The following is a 19,589-nucleotide window of genomic DNA, read 5'->3' on the forward strand; positions in this document are numbered from 1 at the left end:
ATACATTCGAGGGTTTATTTCTGAAATCTGTTCTGTTCCATTGGTCTGTAAGTCTGTCTTTGTGCTGTCACCGTACTGTTTTGATTACTCTAGCTTTATAGTGGTTTTGAAATCAGAAGTGTGAGGCCTCCAACATTGTTCTTTTTCAAAATTGTTTTGGCTATTTGGGGTCCCTTGAGATTCCATATGAATTTTAGGATAGATTTTTCTATTTCTGCAAAAAATGTCATTGGGATTTTTTTGATAGGGATTGCACTGAATCTGTAGATTGTTTGGAGTAGTGTTGACATCTCTTCCAGTCTTCCAGTCCGTAAACACCAGATGTCTTTCCATTTATTTGTGTTTAATTTCTTCCCACAACATTTTGTAGTTTTCAGTGTAAAATTCTTTCATCTCCTTGGTTAAGTTTACTCCCAAGTATTTTATTGTTTTTGGTACTATTGTAAACGTGATTGATTTCTTAATTTCCTTTGCGGATTGTTCATTGTTAGTGTATAAACACAACTCATTTTTGTGTGTTGATTTTGTATCCTGCAACTTTACTGAATTCATTTATTCTAACGGGGTGTGTGTGTGTGTGTGTGTAATCTTTAGAATTTTCTACATAAAGGTAAGGTTGTTTTCTAACAAAGATAATTTTATGTCTTCTTTTCCAGTTTGAATGACTTTTCTTTCTTTTTCTTGCCTAATTGCTCTGGCTAGGACTTCCAGTACTGTATTGAATAGAAATGGTGAAAATGCACATCCTTGTCTTGTTCCTCATCTTAGAGGGAAAGCTTTCAGTCTTTGACCATTGAGTATGATGTTAGCTGTGGATTTTCCATACATAACCTTTATTATGTTGAGCTAGTTTCCTTATATTCCTGGTTTGTTGAGTGTTTTAGCAGGTATGTTTTAAGAAAAAAATTCAGTTATGGGTGCTGTGTTTCTACCTGGTGAAAGAAAATTCTTGTGTCATTGGTGGAATGTTATTGTCAAGTTGTTTTTTTTAAGCATCATCTTTGTACATTTGCAGTTATGTTCTGGCTGAAAAAAATAGTGCTATAGTTATTCAGTGGGGAAGACTGACACTAATCAAATAATCATACAAATATATGCCTGAGTAACTGTAGTACTATTTTGCTTCCAGCTCTATTCCCAGCATCTAGCATAGTGCCAGGCACATAGGTGCTCATTAAAGTTATTAATTGAGTTTAAAAGCAGAAGACTAAGATTTAACCCAATAAGCTAAAAAATATATTGTTTATAACTTTTATAGAAAGTGTTTATTCTAAACCACCTTCCCTCTTAACCCAGTCTTGGTACAGTGGTAATAAAACAAAATCAGACTTCTCCACTCTAAAAAGAAACAGGCAAGTGACTTTTTCTAAAACAATTATCTTTTTAAAGATGAGACAACATTTTTCTTTTTAAGTTGATGCTAATGGAAGTTGGTTATCAGAATCCAAAATTTCAAAGGGAAGCATAATTTAAAGGAAACTTTTCATGTACCTACTAACTTCAGATTTATAATGAAATTCAAACATTCAGTACCTAGTTTATTTACAAAACAAGTTCAAATTTTTTAATGCAAGCTTCAGTTCTTTTAATTTTTAAAATTTTGGCAGTCTAAATTTGACATTACAAGTTGAGTCTTTCACAGCATCCTTACCAACTCAAATAATGTAGAAACTTCAAAAACATATAATGTACTAAGTTTTATAAATTGACATTAAATCCATATAATGAACATTACGTTAAAGTTGGAATAAACAGAAATCACTTTAATTCAATACACAACATCCTTTAAATCACAAGATTCAAAAAAATCTGCTTTTTTGAGCATTGTTGGAGTTTTTAGACATAGTTGTGATGTGTCAGAACACTGGACTGGGAATCAAACCTCAATTCAGATTCTGATTACTATTTATAGTTTTGCAATCTTAAGCAATCCATTTTACCTGTCTGAGGCTTAATTTTTCCTCATCTGTAAGAGGGAAAACACACACACACACAGTGTTTTACATAGCAGCTTTGCCACCTTGTATTTTTCATTCCATTCTTTCCCTCTCTGTTACCACTTACTTGCTAGTCTGGACTATTTATTGAACAGCCTACCAGTGGAGTCTCTGCCATTTGTTCTCCCACTTTTCCTCTCCTTCTCTGGCTGTTCTCTGTATTGCTACCACACTTTTTAAAAAATGCAGTTGGAGGATGTTACTTCCCTACCCAAAAAACTTGTGTTGACTTCCCATTGTCTATTGGATAAAGTCCAAATTCAAAACAGTTTGTAGACTGTGTCTAACGTTAGATTTCCCATTACTCTAGTCATACTAAGCTGTTTCTTGTTCCTTCTCCTTCTGTTTTTCATGTGTTTATCCCAGTGCTTGGAGTTCTCCTGTTCTTTGCCATCCAGGAGACTCTGAGAAGATGACTCATCACCCATTTCAGCGGTGGATTTTGATTACTCCAAGCCAATCAGCTCAAGGCATTTCCCTGTAAATTATTATTTGTCCCAGTTAGATAGAAAGGAAAGAGACATTCTATTTCTGGGGGAGAGGATTTTTTCCCCTATTGTTTGTGAGCAAGAGAACATGTGGCCCCAGTCGCCACTGGCAGCTGTCTTGTGACCACAGGGGATGATGAAACATGCCCTGAGGATGGCAGAACAGAGAGGTAGAATGAATGTAGGTGCATGACAACATTATTTTAGACACGTATTGTGCTGGGCCTGGGGCTTTCCCTACCGTGGAATTTCTCCTTGTGAATAAATTCCTATTGTTTAAGCCAATTCTTTGGGGTTATTTGCCATCAGAAATCTCCTGATTCTTACAGTCGTCTTTATTCTTCAAGACCCAGTTCAAAAGTTAGTTTTACCAGTAATCATACACTCACTCCCTTAGTACTTTGGACCTTTCTTCCAGTCCTTATTTACTATATTATCATCAGTTGCTTGTGTGTCTAACTCCTCCATGTAACTCTTTGTACTTTGAGCCAAAGCCTGTAGGATGTAGCACAGTGTCTGGTAAATTATAGATACTCAGTGAGTTGTTAGGATGAAATAATAACATGAATAAGTGCTTTATAAACAATTTTTTAATAAATATGAGGTACGTTATTGAGTTTAAAACTAAAGTGAGATGGAAAAATCAATTAGGCCAGTCATGCAAAGTGTTCTTTGCTTGCCCTTAATTGTTTTCTAAAAATATGCACTTAGATAAAAAGTTTGACAGTCTCTTCTGGCTACAGTTCCTTAAATTTTATGAACACTCTTACCTACTTAAAGCAGGAATCATGGAAGGAGCAATAATGAATTGTGTTGTTAGTGTGCAGTTTCCTTCCTTCTTTAGGGGGAGACTGAATGCCAGAAGAATTTCAAGTATAGTGTCTTTTTTTCCCTATATTCTGAAATTATACTTATTTAATTTGTTTTATCTGGAATTTACTTGTGAGTTGTTCTTTAGAGAAAAATTCCATAACATGCTTCATAAGACTTAATTATGCTTGTCTTCAGACTTTCCCAAAATATTTCTTGCTTGCTTGAGACTAGACATGAGAATTTTCTGGTTAGGAAAAAAGCTTTGTGGCAGAACTAGATGAGTTTGTAGTGAATGTTAGTAATAGCTTATGACAGAGAAATCTCATTATAGCCTTAATTATGAAGTCATAGTTCTGTCACATGCTTCAACGATAAAGTCTGACAAGGGAGGAAGGATAGGGAAGGAGAGTTAAAATTCCTAACTTGGTGTACCTCACCATTTGTTGGCTTCAGTCAAATAAAACTTTGACATAGTAATTTGTAGTTATTTTTAAAACAAGGTAAGGAGGAATACAGTACACATTAGAAATTGTAAAATCATCTGTTGGGATGAGTATGAAAAGACAAATTTGTCTATGAAGAACAGCCTTCTTTTGATGTCTAGTTGTTAGTTCCCTTGGTACCTTAGTTTCCACATCTGTAAAATGAACAGTGTCACCCTCTTTAGGGTTCTTTGATTAATTAAGGTAATCTATGTGAAAACACAATATAGTGTTCTGAGCATAGATGCTCAGGCATTCCTTTTTTTTTTTTTTTTTTAAGCAGAGATTATTTTATTTTTTATTTTTTAAAAAATATTTATTTGGCTGCACCGGGTCTTCCTTGTGGCACATGGGATCTTTAGTTATGGCACACAGAATCTTTAGTTGTGGCATGCGGGATCTAGTTCCCTGACCAGGGATCAAACCTGGGCCCCCTGCATTGGGAGCGCGGAGTCTTAACTGCTGGACCACCTTGGGAAGTCCCTCAGGCATTCCTTTTAATATTGAGCTGCATGAGCCGCTTGTATATTTTGGAGATTAATTCTTTGTCAGTTGCTTCCTTTGCAAATCTTTTCTCCCATTCTGAGGGTTGTCTTTTTGTCTTGTTTATGGTTTTCTTTGCTGTGCAAAAGCTTTTAAGTTTCATTAGGTGCCATTTGTTTATTTTTGTTTTTATTTCCATTTCTGTAGGAGGTGATTCAAAAAGGATTTTGCTGTGATTTATGTCATAGAGTGTTCTGCCTATGTTTTCCTCTAAGAGTTTTATAGTGTCTGGCCTTACATTAAGTCTTTAATACATTTTGAGTTTATTTTTGTGTATGGTGTTAAGAAGTGTTCTAATTTCATTCTTTTACATGTAGCTGTCCAGTTTTCCCAGCACAGGCTTATTAATTCTTGAATGAGAAAAAGTCTGTCGGTTTGTGTGTGTGTGTATGTGTATGTATGTGGGTTTAAGTAACAAAAACTCTCTAGAATAAAGTTCAAACTCCCTTTCATGGATCATATGGCTTTTTGTTATCTAGGCTCTGTTGCTTCTCTGGGCTCATACCTTATTACTGCCAAATACCTTCCTGTTAAACTCTGCATGTAGAATTGCTTTAATTTCCTTAGTGAGCCAGGTTTTGTTCTTTCCTTGGGCCTTCACATAGTCAGTTTCCTCTGCCTTTTAGAGTATTATTTTGGCATCCCAACCCCTCCCCACCATTACCTTCACCAAGAAAAAAGTTCACACTTATTGTCAGTCTTAGATCTTATCTCAGATGTCACTTTCTCAACAGCCCCATAAGGTAAATACTTTTAAATATTATCAGATACAGAAAAGATAAACAATTTGACCAAGATCACAAAGCTTATAAATGGCAGATCTGGATCCAAACCTAGACAGTTTGGCTCCAGAGTTCATCTTCACTAATCTGTGCTTCCTCTACATTGTAACTGCCTATTTATCAGCTTGTCCCTAAGTAATTTAAAAGCAAAAATTATGTCTATCTAGTTCATTGTTATATCCTCATGTGCCTATTATCAGCACATAATAGGTGCTCAGAAAATGTTTAAATGAGTGACTGTCTCTTATTTGAGAGCAGAATTTGTGATTAAACTCCTCTTTGTACCTTTCACATAATACATGTCAGTAAATAGTCTTTTCATGCTTATGATACAAAGTGAAATTTATATGATCAAGTTCATTGTGGCTTTGAAATATATTGCACTTTATAACCAAAGATAGTTACAGCCTCATTTTTATAATCACTGTTAACTCATTTTATCCTTTTATAGCAATGTTACTTGGCATCTTAAACTGGTGCTTTTCTAGGCTTCCTTTTCACATGGTATCCCTATGAACTGTTAAAATACAGATTATTTGTAACTCATTTCTAAATGGTACATGGGAGATTTTAAAAAATAAAATTACACTAGTATATGCACTCTGATCATTTATATCTATTAACCTTTTAATGGATGTGATTGCCGAACATATATGGAACTTAGAAAAAAGTAAAAGTACCCACATTTTAAACCTTGATCGTATCCCGAAAGATAAATGGTTTATCTATATAGAATAGTCACAGGGTAAATAATGATTTAAGGCATGCACTTTGTCGTTCATGTTGATGGGAGAAATTGGAATGTTGTATTTCAGTACACTTTTCAAATAAGTAATGCCTGAAGCTACTTCCAGGTTCATGCTCTCATCAGGGTCAGTAGGTTAAAGAACCAGAAAAGTCTTCCTCCTCCATGAATGTTCTCACTTTACCAAAGACTTTGCTTCTTTGGTTAATCATTCTCTCTTCCGTATCCCCTATGCTCTGGTACAGGGTTTCTCAACTTTGACACTACTGACATGTTGGACCAGATAATTCTTTGTTGTGGGGCGCTGTCCTGTACTTGCAAAATGTTTAGCAGCATCCCCAGCCTCTACTCACTAGGTTCCAGTAGTACCCTTCTTCACTCCTAGTTATGGCAACCAAAAATGTCTCCAGGCATTGCCAAATGTCTCCAGGGGAGCAGAGTCACCCAGTTGAAAACTGATGCTTTACTGCATCATCCCTACTCATTTGTTACAATATCTCCCTCTCTTTCATACACACACCTTTCCAGACTTTCACATCCTCTCTATTACTGCCTCATTTCTTGGCACCTTTTGCAGTCTTTTTTGAAAAGAGTTATAAAACATTTGCTCACTCCAATTTTACTTCCAGTTCAGTTTCCTCTCTTCAGTTCTATGAAACCACATTTTTCTGGTTTTCCTTTACATCTGTGGCTGCTCCATTTTGGTCTCCTTTATCAGCTCTACTCACTGGACAATGGCATAATTTTTGCTTCTTTCTTACTTTTTCTTATCTCGTCAACTCCTGCCTTTCTTGCCTCATTTCTTTGTATGTTGTCCCTCATATACCTATTAATTCTTAAGCTGTTCTCTCTGTTGAAATGCCCTTACCTATGTTTCTCCCTATTTAAATTCTAACATCCTTCAAGAACCAAAGCAGATGTCATCTTTCCATGAAAGCCTTTTCTAATCACTAAAGCCTTTTCTAGTCCTCTAACTTCCATGCCATGTTCCTATTCTTTCTCTCTGTCTTCCACTTGCAGCTTTGTGTTATTTATGTATTGGAATATGTCCTGCACTAGACAGTAAGCTCATCTTTGTATCCCTGACATTACCTGGCTAAGTGCCCTGCACATAGTTGGTGTTTAGATAGTTGTTGCAACAATGATGAGGAGGTAGCAGTAGAGTGGAAAGGATTTAGTAAAAACAGTAATGACCTGAAAGGTTGTTAAAAGTAGGAGAAAGAGAAGAAAACTGAAGAAAATTTAAAACTGCTCATGGAATTCTTTACATTCTCTCCTTTCATGGTTTCTTTGATATGGGCCTTTTCTGGTTTCATTCTGCATTTCTAAGCACCTTATTTGTTAAGGACCCATTATGAGCCAGGCACTCTTCAAGATACTTGGAATACAGTTACTGGAAAAGGAAACAGTCCCAGTAATGTAGGAACTTAGTCTCTTTGAGGATGTAGAAATCTTAACAATTAATTGCCCCTACAGAGTGGAAAGTACTGAAATTGAAGTGTATCCAAAACTTTCCGGTAGCACAGAGGAAAGGGGTGACTTCTCAATTTGAAATAAACCTCATTCAGATGCCACTTCTTACATGCAACCTATTCTGGTCACTACCCAGCCTGATTAGTGTTTTCCATGCTTTCCTTTACTCTGTTCTCTTTCAGCTACCAAATTATAAGCATTTCCTGTGCCTCAGTACTTAGCCTTCCGGTCATTCTTTTATATCCTTTTCTTTAGGAAATGGATTTAGTTTTGAGGCTTCAGCTGACAAGTTTCAAAGCCATACCAGCTACAACAAAACATTTTTTTTGTTGTGAAATAATACACATGCAAAGAAGCATAGTAAACAAATTTAAGTTTAACTTATTTTTTTAACAAATTATTTTAAAGCTGACACCACCATGGTCACGAAATAGAACAGTGGAAGCATGCTCAAAGCCCCACTCATGCCTCTTCTCAATCACAACCACCGTAAAGGTCACCCCTATTCTGCTTTTTATGGTAATTGCTTCTAAGATTTAAAAAAAAAAGAAGAAGAAGAAGGAGCCCTGTACCTGAATACCAACTAGATATTTATTCCAAAACAATATAGTTTCATTTTGGGAGACTGGGAGACAGAGGTGGAGGGAGACATTTCACAGTATTCTGTCTTGTTCTTGCACTGAAACCCCGAAGAACATCCCCAGGTTCACTAGGAGGACTCACCTGACAGAGCATATAGTCATACTCATGGAGATCATTTATTACAGCACAGGATACAAAACAAAATCAGCAAAGAAAAAAGACACATGAGGCTAAGTCCAAAGAAAAACAGGTGCAAGTTTCCAAGAGGTCTCTTCAGGTGGAGTCACACGGGTCACACTTAGTTCCTCCAGCATTGACTTGTGACAGCACAAGTGAAATATTGTCTACTAGGGAAGCTCATTAGAGACTCGGCACCTAGGGTTTTTACTGATGGCTGGTCACACAGGCATCTACTACCTAACATGTATCAAAATTCCAGGCTCCCAGAAGGAAAGCAAATATGCAGCATAAACCATACTGTTTGCACAAACAGTTTAGGTACAGTGAGCTGTCCTTATCAGTTAAGGAATGGTAAAAACACGGAAAGTCCAAGTTCCCAAAGACCAACCAGGGCCAGCCTTTCAAGCAGGCCTTTCTAAGGATAGCAGTTTCAGGCCTCCTGTGGCTAACTTTTTTCTGCTTGATATTTTTCAATTCAAAATTTAAATAAATAAAAACTCAGCTTTCATATTGTGTCATTTTCTCTTAAAATGTATCAACACTAACCCAGTGCAAACCTTCACTTTATACCTCCACTACTATCATATGATTGAAAGTATGTTCTGTGGAACATTGGACATGGCCTATTATTGGTTTTTCTTAGATTAAAGTTCAGCAATACTGAATTAAGCAAAGTTATACAGGTTACTTAGCTGCAGGACTCTCAGCCTTTTGCAGTGATGTGTGTGACCTGACCTCTCTCTACCTGTCTTGCCTCATCTTACATTATCTCCCTTCCCTACTTCCCCTGCGTCAGCCACCTTGGCCTTCTTGCTCTTCCTAGAATTTGCTAAACTATTGATTCTGCTGTAACTCTCCAGTATCACATCACTACTACCTCTGTCAATAAATAATATCAAGCTTTATTTATTTATTTATTTATTATTTGGTTGCACTGGGTGTTGGTTGCGGCAGGCAGGCTCCCTAGTTGCGGCTCATGGGCTCCTTAGTTGTGGCATGTGAACTCTTAGTTGCAGCATGCATGTAGGATCTAGTTCCCTGACCAGGGATCGAACCCGGGTCTGCTGCACTGGGAGCGCAGAGTCTTATCCACTGCACCACCAGGGAAGTCCCTCAAGCATTATTTATGTTTATGTACTATTTATATTTATGTATATGTTTAAGATCTTTCTTCTGTATGCTGTATGTGTTCTTTATGTCTTGTGGGCTTATTAATGTCAATAAATCAACTTATTCTTTCTCATAGCAGCCCACGCCTTTCATGGCATTTATCTCAGTGTATGATTTTATTTTTGTAATTATTTGTTTAAATGTCCATTTCTCTCACTTGATTGTAAGCAACATGAAAACCAAGACTATTTTGTTCACAACTATAACCTTCAACACTTAGCATAGAACACATAATTGGTACTCAGATTCTTGATGAATAATATAAATAATTCTACAAAACTAGGCTATAGTAAACAGTGTTTCCCAAACGAACCAGGATTTTTTTTTAAGGCTCATTTCATTGTATTTTGCAGGACTGATGTTGTGTAGAATACACTTTGGGAAATACTGATATACTTTAAAGTGTAAAATACTTTACATAGGTAGGATTTGTAGCTAGGAGTTTGTATTTATTGTATATTCTTGATTGAACCTCTGTTAGGAAGATTAGTTCAGTGTTGGTGTGCTAGATGAATTAGACTGGAAGCAGAGACCAAGATTGATTTTTGTGACAATTCAAGAGAGATAATAAATAGTGACTTAGTCTAAGTGATTAGCAGTGGGATTGGTGCACCAGTTTGATATAGAGGAGAAGGATGAGGGAAAGACGCCTGCAGTTCTGACACTGGATGCCCAGGATATCTTCAGCAAACGACATTTGAATAGATTGGAGTAATTGAGTTTCTTCTTCCGGAAAGCATCCTCCTGTTAATCTGGAAAATACATCCATCTTGTTTCCAGGCAACACCAGATGATTAAATTATCTTCATATTTAGGAATTAATAAATTTTTTAAAATTAGCATACTGAATTACTTAATAATAACTGTGCTGTAAACTCTTTAACTATCTAATGACAGCTTTCTGCTGTGGTTGAAGAGTGTGTTTACCTACATAATCTAATTTGGAGATGACAACAAAAATTGAGAACTTTTTTGTATATTGTTCTAACTACTTACATATGTATATAGAAATCTGTTTTCTGATGTAAAAATGTTTACAGGAAGGAGCATGAAACTCAGACGTTACTAAAGGAAAAGACGGAAACAAGTGACTATTTAAAAAATTTAAACATTTATGACAAAAGCCATCATAGTTTTAAAAGGCTAATATGAATATTCTCCCTTGATATTTTAACATTAATATAAAAAGTGTCGCAAATTAATAAAAAGAGCAGCCACATAGAAGAATGGGCAAAGATTATAAAGAAACACAGAGGCTAATAAATATATTGAGATTCAGTTTCACTTATAATTTTTTTTTTAAATGAAGATTAAAATCATGAGATCATTTTTTCCTCCATCAGATTGGCAAAGATTAATAATGACCAGAGTTTTGATGTTCTCATGCAAAGTTGATAGGAATGTAAATTGCAACTTTTCTGACCAATACATCTCCAAATTAGAAATATATATACCCATTTATCCAGTAATACTATTTCTTTTTTTTTTTTGGCCGCACCTAGCGGCATGTGGGATCTTAGTTCCCCGAACAGGGATCAAACCCGTGCCCCCTGCGTTGGAAGCACAGAGTCTTAACCACTGGACCGCCAGGGAAGTCCCAGTAATACTATTTCTTGATATTTATTCTAATGGCATAGTTTACAGTGGTTAAAGATAGAGGTAAAAGGATTGCAGGACTGTTTATAATATTGAAAAATTGGAAATGATTCTCAGTACGTTTTGGTGAAATAAACTATGGCATATTTATACAGTACAGTTCTATTTAGGAGTCTTTAAAAGATAAAGTAAAATTTGTATGTACACATGTTTCTATATCCCTGGTATATTATGAAATGAAAATAGTTTTTTACAGAACTCTTTGTTAAATATCCCTACTTAAAACTATTTAAAGTTAATTTATGTCAAAAATGCTAGAAAAGCAGAAATCAAATTGTTACTAGTTGTCTGTGTGGGAAGGGAGGCAGATATTAGGGAATTGCCTTTTGTCATACTCTCCTGTGTAGGTTTTTTGGTTTTTTTGTTTTTAATTTAAACAACAAATGTATAATTCTCATAAATGAATGGGGAAACATTAAGGTTATGGGGTGGGTAGGATAGAGAAAATTTAACATGTATCTTGTTCTTTGTATATTATGATCTGTTCTACAGTCTTTAAAATGCTTTTGAGTCAACAGTGTAACTCTCAACTTTTCAAACTCTAGTAATAGAAGGCAAAAACACTTCTGGGGAGAGAAAGAAATACAGCTAAAAATTACAGAGATGCTAAAAATTATTTTTTTCCTATTTTCAATAAAGAAAATAAACTCATATTTTAATCTTGTAAAACAGTAAAACTAAGAGAGGGAAGGGGATGTACAGTGCTTGATGGTGGTGCTTGTGTACTGTCACCAAATAGTATGATTAGTTTTCTATTCAAATTAGATACCCCATCTGAAAATGTTCTTAGGAGCACAATGACTTTTCATCAGAAATTTAATAATTAAACATAAACGTTGAATAATTATTTAGGGGTTTAAAATTCAACAAAACTAATGGTCTCTTCTTTATGCAGAGGAAATGTGTGGGTATGGAGAAAAATAATTAGGTTAATAATACGGAGTCCTGTAGCTAATCATGAAATTTGGAAACAACCCCCTAAAATATTGTTCTTAAATTTAAACTAATTCAAATGTCTAGCAGTGAAACATCTGTAACGTGGTTTGATGTCTAGCAGTGAAACATCTGTAACGTGGTTCACTTTAACTTTTTGTTTTTAATGACTATTTACACTAAATGTTAGCCATTTCTATTCTTGGATAACCTACTTAAATATTGGTATTAAGTTTACATTTAACAGACATCCGAATGCATAATAGTTTTCAAGTTTAACATTAAATGTACGTTTAAAATTATTTCGAAGAATTTAGTATCTCTTTTAATGATTCTTTCACTGGTTTTGGTTTTCTTATCCTATTTAGAATGATCATCGCTAGTTTTCCCTAGTGATTATTCCTAGGCTGTTCATGACTCCTTGAAGATTATCGTTTAAAAATCGTTTAAAAAACTAAGAGATAACATATTTCTGACCATGCTGAATGTGCATGTATGAAGCAGGTATTTTATTTAGGAAGTATTTTATAACTAGAAATATTAAGAATACCAAGAATATATAGTATCAATATGAATCTGCACTGTAGCCAGAGTTCTAAGAACCAGGCTCACCTCATTTATCTACATTTTTCCCCTCATTTTCTAGCTTAAAAAATTTTAATGGTTACCCTTAAAAGAACGTTGCATAAACTGGTGAAATGGGATGTACTTTTAAAAATATTCTTTTAAGAATACATTTTTAATCGGAAAAAAAAAGTAGCAGCAGGAGACTGACAGCTGTTTTGAATTATAATAGGTTCTGTTAGAAGAAGCCCACATGGGCTTAATAAGATTCTCCTAAGCAGAACTCTAACAAGTAATCTCTATTTGCAGTAACACAACTTAATTTTATAATGCAACTTAAAATATATCTTTGCTTAATATGAACAAAAATGTTTTCTGACTTGCCTTTTATTGGTGGTGGATGGGTAAGGAAAATACTATTCTTATACATGATCTTGAGCTACTAATTACAGGTGCACAATGTCTTATTTATAATTTGAAATTCTAAGAGTTCTGATAACCATTTCTTTAGGGAGACTCACTTGATGGCAAACAATGATGTGACCTGAATTCATTTGGCAACAAAACCTAACCTGAACTAACACAGCTTAGTTTAAATGTTTAATATATTTTATTGCAAAATATGGGGTAATATGACTAATCTCACTGGGTGTGTTTACATAGTATACAGTAAATGTTTCATATACCATATTACTTTCTTTTAAAAGAGAGAGAGCATGAGAGAAAGAGAGAGAGAAGGAAAAGAGTCTGAATTTTAGAATGTATCTAGCTCCAAAAGTTTCTCCCTGGTAAGGAATTGTGGACTTGTATTCTGAATAACACTCTTAAACTGGTGTTTTAAATTGGTGATGAACATTAAATAAAATTTTTATTGGTAGAACTAAGATTGAGAAACAGTGTAGTATGTAACACTTTATCGTTTAATTCTGTAGATAGAGTTTAATTACCAAATATGCAGGAAGAATATATGAAAAGTAGAATAAGCTAACAGATTATAGATATCAACTGTAAATTAAAACATATTACTTAAAATTAGATACTGGAGGAGAGAGATAGGAGGAAGAAGATACTAGCTAATTTCAGTATTGCTCATAGTAGGGAGCCAGTGGATAGTAGCCAGAAAACAGGGAATTTGGAGTATTATATAAAAAAAATATTAGTAAAGTTACTTGTGGGGTAGGGAGAGACTAGGTTGAAGTAGACAGGGGGAGCAACTAGTCTTTGAATATATCTTATTTTGTGGTTTTGACTTTAGACTCATCTAAACATTTTACAGAATTATGTAGCAAAAGTTAATTAAAAATGCTGTGCCTAAAAATCAAAAGTGAAATAAAAGTGTGCTTCCAGTTAGTGATGTAATCACCCAGAGCAAACTATTCCAAGTGACTTACGTACACAGTAATTTATAGGATATCCTGAGTTGGGTATATCCTAAGGGTAAAAAAGAATTGCCAAAAAAAAAAGATTTTCATTTATCGTAATGTTGATGATAGTGTTGACATTTTAATTCTTGGCTATTTTGTGTGTATTGTGGGATAAAATAAATGAACAATTATGTAGGCAGTGTTGAGAATGGGGTTTTGACATGTGAGAAAGGAGAAACACGTGTAAAGTTAATGAGATTAAGTAAAAACTCTCTAAACCTGAATTTGAATTGGAAGCATCAGTATACACTCATGATATATGTGTATGTATCTAAATACACATGTGTAGAAAACTCCCTAACTCTGTGTACTAAAAAGGCAGTCAGCACCCCCTAGCACCCAGACTGTGGTTTCTAAATACCATTTCTCACTGAAAGGAATTAGGGCTCCTTTAAAGAGATGGTTGATTACAGGTCTAAGGTAAGAAAAATACAAGATATGCCTAGAATAAGGTATAACCCTAGAAAGCAAAGAAGCTCTCAGAGACAAGTAGTGTTGTGTCATATGTGATCTCAGGGACCAATTTGAATAAGCTTCCACTGTCCAAATATGGGACAATTTGAGCCTCAATTGGGATAAATACAAATAATTGAAACCCATCAAATATATTTAAATCCATGAACACATAATTTTTTTAACTTGCTGATCATCTTTAGAGAATGCTAGGATGTTAATTGTTTTGAAAATTAGTAAATAAAGGTAAAGAATCATTTATTCTTACCTTTCTGTGCAAACAACTGAATAGTTGATGAGTTCCTCTTACAGAAGTATTCCAGCTAATGAATAAAGAAGGAGTGATAGAATATCACCATGTTGCAGCCCCTAATGAATTAATGATTCTAGTTGGTGATTACTGATAATTGTTAATATTAGAGAATGAGAAGTAGACGTTTGGTACCTACTGTTGGAAGTACACATCACCACATGTGAAGCAGTCTTGACAAAATAAACTTTAAAAGTACAAAAATGACACTAAATCTGATTAAGTTGTTAGATCTATAAATTTCTGTAAATACAGGGCTGCATCATGGTGATGCATTTGCCAAAATTCAGACTATGGGAAACTACCATATAACCTGATTTCTTCAACAACAACAAGGAAAAAAAATTGCAAGGGGGAAAGGGTTGGGGAGGGACCTTTTTTTTTTTTTTTTTTTTTTTGGGAGGGACCTTTTAAAGGAGATTTAAGAGACATAGTCGTCCAGTCACAGTGCATGGGCCTGATTCAAACAAACTAAGAAAAAATAAACCAGTGGTGGAAATGTCAGCACTGCCTGGGAAGTTCATATTAAGGGATTGTTGTTCATAATTTTAGATGTGATAATGGTACTGTAGTTGCTCTTTTGTATCCTTTCTTTTAGAAATTCATAAGGAAGTATTTACAGATGAAATAATATGCTATCTGGAGTTTGCTTCAAAATAATCCAGAGAGATTGGGTAGAGAGTGGATTGGGATGTAGTGATACAGGACTGCCACAAATTGGTAATTACTGAAACTTGGTAACTGTTGAGCTTTGTCTTACTATTCTCTCTACTTTTGTTATATTTTTCTGTCCTTTATTACAGAAGCTGCAAAAGTATCTCCTGCACAGGAGGAAAAAATAAGTGATAGATTGGAAGGAGTGAAAATACAGAAGCATAGTCATATTTGTCTTTGGTGTTTGAATGCTAAGGGGTTTGATATTTATGGAGTATAATCCACAATCCAGAAACTTTTTTTTTTTTTAAGTTGAATTCATACTGTATTTTCAGTTTTTTTTTTTTTTTAAACTTTGGGTTTATTTATATATTTATTTATTTATGGCTGTGTTGGGTCTTCATTTCTGTGCAAGGGCTTTCTCTGGTTGCGGCAAGTGGGGGCCACTCTTCATCGCGATGTGCGGGCCTCTCATCGTGGCCTCTCTTGTTGCAGAGCATAGGCTCCAGACGCGCAGGCTCAGTAATTGTGGCACACGGGCTTAGTTGCTCCGCGGCATGTGGGATCCTCCCAGACCAGGGCTCGAACCCGTGTCCCCTGCATTGGCAGGCAGATTCTCAACCACTGCGCAACCAGGGAAGCCCCCAGAAACTTTTTATTGTTCACCAACAGTGAGGACCCAACGCAGCCAAAAGTAAATAGATAAAATAAACTTATTTATTAAAAAAAAAGACTTGTGACAAAAACAACAGTGTAGTTAGACATGTAGACGCATAAGGAAGACATGGCTGTTCCCATCAGAAAGGTTGGTATAGGACTGAGGACTTTTAAAGTACTTCCTTGTTTAGGGGGAAAAACACTGAATTAGGGATCAGAATGACTGGTGTCTGGTTTTGGCTTTGCCATTTTACTGTATATTAATATTTTACTTTGGATAAGTCACTTCATCCTTTTACCTTAACTACCTAATTCAGAGATTAGAGAATGAAGCCTGTCCTATCTACATTGAAGACTTAATGTGAGAATAAAATGACAATGTGTAGAAAAGCATTTTGTAAACTATATATCCCTGTTAGAAGATACTCCTGCTACAGTCATTAAAAGAATGTAAAGAAGGGGAGCACATGTCATTGCTTTTTTAGTGGGGCTTTTTTTCCATTTACTTTTTAAAAATTATGATTAAAGATACATATAACGTTAAATGTACCATTTTAACCAGTTTTAAGTGTACATTCACATTGTTGTGCAACCATCACCACCATCCATCTCCAGAACTTTTCATTTTCTCCAGTGGAAACTCTGTACCCATCAAACACTAACTCCCCAGTCCCTGGCAACCTCCATTATTCTTTCTGTCCCTGTGATTTTAGCTACTGTAGATGCCTCATATAAGTAGCATCATATAACATTAGTCCTTCTGTGCCTGGCTCATTTCACTTAACATAATATCCTCAAGGTTTATCCATGTTGTAGCATGTATTAGAATTTCCTTCATTTTTTTTTTAATAGTAATCTTTTATTTATTTATTTATTATATTTATTTTTGGCTGTGTTGGGTCTTCGTTTCTGCGCGAGGGCTTCCTCTAGTTGCGGCAAGCGGGGGCCACTCTTCATCGCGGTGCGCGGGCCTCTTCACTATCTCGGCCTCTCTTGTTGCGGAGCACAGGCTCCAGACGCGCAGGCTCAGTAGTTGTGGCTCATGGGCCTAGTTGCTCCATGGCATGTGGGATCTTCCCAGACCAGGGCTCGAACCCGTGTCCCCTGCATTAGCAGGCAGACTCTCAACCACTGCGCCACCAGGGAAGCCCCAGAATTTCCTTCATTTTTAAGGCTGAATATCCCACTGTACATATATACCATACTTTGTTCATCCGTTTGTCTGTCGATGGACATTTAGTTTGATTCCACCTTTTGGGTGTACCACCCTGTTTGAGTCCCTGTTTTCTTTGGGGGGGTTATATAGCCAGAGGTGGAATTGCTGGATCACATGGTAATTCTACATTTAATTTTTTTTGTTTTTACATTTAATTTTTTGATGGATCATGGTGCTTTTTTTTTAAAACAATACTGTTTATATATTTTGAAACATCTCAACAGAGTCATATTTGAGACTGTATGCACACTGTGATCTATACTTTTTTTTTTCCCTGAGAAATGTTTTTTTACTCCCAAGAAGTAGTGCAGTTTTAAAATCACACTCTTGTAAGAGGCTTAGGCTGTATATGTGGAATATGGATCCTGAGAAACAATTTTCGGACTGAAGAGCTCAAAGAATGATTACAAACAAGTCTTTCCTTATTAAATGGTTATTTTTTTAAAAACTGATTTCATTCAGCTGTTTTCAGCTCAATACTTCCTATATGCTAGGCACTGTTCTATGTGCTGAGGATTTCGTGTCAAATAAATGAAGTTCTGGCTCAGTGTAAGTGGAGCTTACATTGTAGCATGAGACAGTTAAGCAAACAAGTATATATTCAGTAATTTCAAGTGCTGAAAAGTGCTACAAAGAAAAATAAAGTGAAGAAAGGGGATAGAGAATGATGGGATGGGACAGGATGTTGTTTTTAGACGATGATTAGGGAAGGCGTCTTTGAGGAGATGGCATTTGAGCAAAGGCCTGAATAAAGTGAGAGAGTGAATCATGCGAAGACTTTGTGGAAAAGTGTTCCAGATGAAGGGAATAGCAGGTCCCAAGGTGGGAGCTTTTAAAGGAGACAACTCAGAAGTTAAATGAAGATCTATCTCAACCAGTACCCAGTACCCATATGAGGAAATGGATTGGTTTAAGGTATCTCATTGGAAAGAAAAGTAAGAGAAAAATAAAGATGGAAAAAATGTTAGGGAAATTGATTTGTATATTCTGTTAATAATTTTCAAAAATATTATATATCTATTTGTGGGGTGGGAGATGCTGGGAAGATATTGTGGCTGACAAGACGTTTCACTGATGATTACCACATAGAGGATGTACCGTCTTCCTCTGAGGTGTAGTTTCCTTGGCACAGTGAACCCAAAGGCTCTTATCTTCTGTTCAGAGAAGAAAGAAATGAAACAACTGATAAAGAGAGTCTCAGTTTCAGGAATTGATCTCTAAAAATCTTAGCTAATAGGGACTTCCCTGGTGGTCCAGTGGTTAAGGCTCTGAGCTTCCACTGCAGGGGGCGCAGGTTCGATCCCTGGTTGGGGAACTGAGATCCTGCGTGCTGCGAGTTGTGGCCAAAAAAAAAACTCTTAGCTAATAAAATACTTTAATATCCAAGGTATCTTACTGATAGTATATATGACAATAATACAAATACTACTGGGAGAAATCATAGGCTCAGGCACGTTAAGGATTGGAAGAAAGCTTGGATATCACCTTTGTTTCCCCATGTGCTGTGCAGTAATGCCAAGTTATTCCAGAAACGACTTTGGACGTCAAGCAATAAGCATTGTTACTTTTGAGACTCTCCATTTATCTTTTGCAAACATTGATAGGACATTTATAAATAATATCCTCAATCAGAAGTAGATGAATTATCATATTGAGATAATGCCGTATTATAATGTATATCTGAGTGTTACCTCTAGAACTATGAAAATATTATAGTCATCCCTCGATATCCAAGCGGGATTGGTTCCAGTATCACCACAGATACCAAAATCTGTGGAGGCTCAAGTCCCTTACGTAAAACGGCATAGTACTTGCGTATAACATACACATATCCTCCCATATCCTTCAAATCATCTCTGGATTACTTATAATACCTAATATAATATAAATGCTATGTAAATAGTTGAGAGCATGTGTCAAATTCAAGTTTTGCTTTTTGGAACTTTCTGGAATTTTTTTTTTCTGAATATTTTCCATCTGTAGTTGGTTGAATCTGCGGATGTAGAACTTGCGGATGCAGAACATGCAGATACAGAAGACCAACTATATTAGGAAACTCTTGTTTTTAGATTTCTTTTTTTATGTATTCTCTGTTTGCATTATTTCTTCCTTGGTATGTCTTTCTGGGACCTCTAGCCCATTATCCTTATTACTCCCAATTCACCCACAAATTGCTGGTCCTATGTTTCTTCTTGGTTCACAGCATGGCTAACCACCCGGTCATGCAGAGTAGACCTCATCATCATTCCCTTCTTCCTCTCCACCACCACCCTCACCAATTAGGTGAGCATTTACTAAGTGTTCTGTAATAAGGACTTCATCTGGGTTATCTTAATTTTTGTTATAGATGTCCTAAACAAATGCAAAACATCTTAAAAGTGTTTTAAGATGTAGCCTTGTATTGCATAAATAGGACCTAGAATATCTGTTCCAGTCTGATATATTTGGACTATAATATCCTTGTCCA

General features: G+C 35.6%; 1 protein-coding gene and 1 long non-coding RNA gene across 5 annotated transcripts in view; one reads left to right on the forward strand and one right to left on the reverse strand.

Moving 5' to 3' along the window:
* Positions 1 to 19,589, forward strand: part of BTBD7 (BTB domain containing 7) — an 84,545-nt gene that overhangs the window by 4,009 nt on the left and 60,947 nt on the right. The window lies entirely within an intron of this gene.
* Positions 7,897 to 16,742, reverse strand: LOC309625313. The gene is made up of 2 exons (XR_014242454.1): positions 15,003 to 16,742; positions 7,897 to 14,969 (listed from the first exon to the last, which is right to left on the reverse strand). It is a non-coding gene; the product is annotated as an uncharacterized lncRNA (long non-coding RNA).

This window comes from Balaenoptera borealis, assembly GCF_965194805.1.
Source record: "Balaenoptera borealis genome assembly, chromosome: 3".
Classification (NCBI taxonomy): domain Eukaryota; kingdom Metazoa; phylum Chordata; class Mammalia; order Artiodactyla; family Balaenopteridae; genus Balaenoptera; species Balaenoptera borealis.